Source organism: Babylonia areolata, chromosome 12, assembly GCF_041734735.1.
Source record: "Babylonia areolata isolate BAREFJ2019XMU chromosome 12, ASM4173473v1, whole genome shotgun sequence".
NCBI lineage: Eukaryota > Metazoa > Mollusca > Gastropoda > Neogastropoda > Buccinidae > Babylonia > Babylonia areolata.
Genome location: NC_134887.1, coordinates 33,627,422 through 33,629,921, shown reverse-complemented (window position 1 = coordinate 33,629,921; position 2,500 = coordinate 33,627,422). Strand labels below are relative to the sequence as shown.

Here is a 2,500-nt window from a genome sequence, read left to right as displayed (position 1 = left end):
TCTGCACGAGCAGCCAGAGGGGTCAGGGGTCAGGGGTTAAGACAACTGTACCACGGGGAAGTCTCACCATTGGATTTTTTCCCACTCTGTTTATTGTGTGGGGGGGAGGCGTGTGTGTTTGTCTCTGCGTGTCTGTTTCTGTCTGTCTCTCTGTCTCTGTCTGTATGTCTGTCTGTCTACCGGTCTCTGTCTGTCTACAGGTCTCTGTCTGTCTGTCTCTCTGTCTGTCTACAGGTCTCTGTCTGTCTCTCTGTCTGTCTACAGGTCTCTGTCTGTCTGTCTCTGTCTCTCTGTCTGTCTACAGGTCTCTGTCTGTCTGTCTCTCTCTGTCTCTCTCTCTGTCTGTCTACAGGTCTCTGTCTGTCTCTCTGTCTCTCTCTCTGCCTGTCTACAGGTCTCTGTCTGTCTGTCTGTCTCTCTGTCAGTCTACAGGTCTCTGTCTCTCTGTCTGTCTACAGGTCTCTGTCTGTCTACAGGTCTCTGTCTCTCTGTCTGTCTACAGGTCTCTGTCTGTCTACAGGTCTCTGTCTGTCTGTCTCTCTGTCTGTCTACAGGTCTCTGTCTGTCTGTCTGTCTGTCTACAGGTCTCTGTCTGTCTGTCTGTCTACAGGTCTCTGTCTGCCTACAGGTCTCTGTCTCTCTGTCTGTCTACAGGTCTCTGTCTGTCTACAGGTCTCTGTCTCTCTGTCTGTCTACAGGTCTGTCAGTCTACAGGTCTCTGTCTCTCTGTCTGTCTACAGGTCTCTGTCTCTCTGTCTGTCTACAGGTCTCTCTGTCTGTCTACAGGTCTCTGTCTGTCTGTCTCTCTGTCTGTCTACAGGTCTCTGTCTGTCTGTCTGTCTACAGGTCTCTCTCTGTCTGTCTACAGGTCTCTGTCTGTCTGTCTGTCTCTCTGTCTGTCTACAGGTCTCTGTCTGTCTGTCTCTGTCTGTCTACAGGTCTCTGTCTGTCTGTCTCTCTGTCTGTCTACAGGTCTCTGTCTGTCTGTCTACAGGTCTCTGTCTGTCTGTCTCTGTCTGTCTACAGGTCTCTGTCTGTCTGTCTACAGGTCTCTGTCTGTCTGTCTCTCTGTCTGTCTACAGGTCTCTGTCTGTCTGTCTACAGGTCTCTGTCTCTCTCTGTCTGTCTACAGGTCTCTCTCTGTCTACAGGTCTCTGTCTCTCTGTCTGTCTACAGGTCTCTGTCTGTCAGTCTACAGGTCTCTGTCTGTCTGTCTACAGGTCTCTGTCTGTCTGTCTACAGGTCTCTGTCTCTCTGTCTGTCTACAGGTCTCTGTCTGTCTGTCTACAGGTCTCTGTCTCTCTGTCAGTCTACAGGTCTCTGTCTGTCAGTCTACAGGTCTCTGTCTCTCTGTCTGTCTACAGGTCTCTGTCTGTCAGTCTACAGGTCTCTGTCTGTCTGTCTGTCTGTCTACAGGTCTCTGTCTCTCTGTCTGTCTACAGGTCTCTGTCTCTCTGTCTGTCTACAGGTCTCTCTGTCTGTCTACAGGTCTCTGTCTCTCTGTTTGTCTACAGGTCTCTGTCTCTCTGTCTACAGGTCTCTGTCTGTCTGTCTCTCTGTCTGTCTACATGTCTCTCTGTCGCTCTGTATCTCTGTCTGTCTACAGGTCTCTCTGTCTGTCTACAGGTGTCTGTCTATCTCTCTGCCTCTCTTTCTGTCCCTCAGTCTCTCTGCCTCTGTCACTCTGTGTCTGTCTCTGCTTCTCCGTCTGTCTGTCTGTCTGTCGGGATCTCTCTCTCTCTCTCTCTCTCTCTCTAATAATAATAATAATAATAATAATATTTATATAGCGCTGGATCTTGTGCAGAGACAAATCAAAGCGCTTTCGCACCAGTCATTATCACGCATGCATAACTCTAAAAACTGGCGAAACTGAAGACAAGGAGGAGGCAGGGAAGGGAGGCTATTTTGGGAAGAGGTGAGTTTTAAGGCCAGACTTGAAAGAGCTGAGTGCGGAGACCTGACGAAGCGAAAGAGGAAGTTCATTCCAATTGCAAGGTCCAGAGACAGAGAAAGAATGGCGGCCTCTCTCTCTCTCTCTCTCTCTCTCTCTCTCTCTCTCTCTCTCTCTCTTCCTTCCTTCTCCCCTTTATTTCCTTATTTTCTTTTTTTTTTCATTCTTTTTTCCCCGTTCGTCTCCATTTTCTAATGGTTTCTGGGTTCATGGATTTAAGATTTCTTATCTTTATTTTTACACTTTCAGTGACATTTTTGTGTGATGAAATGATACCAGATTTTTCAAAGCTTGCCTTTAATGTGTGTGTGTGTGTGTGTGTGTGTGTGTGTGTGTGTGTGTGTGTGTGTGTGTGTGTGTGTGTGTGTGTATCCCTCTCTCTTACTCTCTCTGTTTCTTTCTCTGTATGTCTCTCTCTCTCTCTCTCTCTCTCTCTCTCTCTCTCTCTCTCCCTCCCTCTCTCTCTCTCTCACTCTCTCTGTCTCTTTTATGTATGTCTGTCTCTGTCTCCTCTCTCTCTCTGTCCCTCTCTCTCACTCTCTCTCA

At 48.0% G+C, this 2,500-nt stretch overlaps 1 protein-coding gene across 2 annotated transcripts in view; it reads left to right on the top strand.

Annotated features, from left to right (window-relative positions):
- The window catches only part of LOC143288165 (uncharacterized), a 184,503-nt gene that overhangs the window by 120,525 nt on the left and 61,478 nt on the right, over positions 1 to 2,500 (top strand). The gene's annotated exons all lie outside the window — the stretch shown is intronic.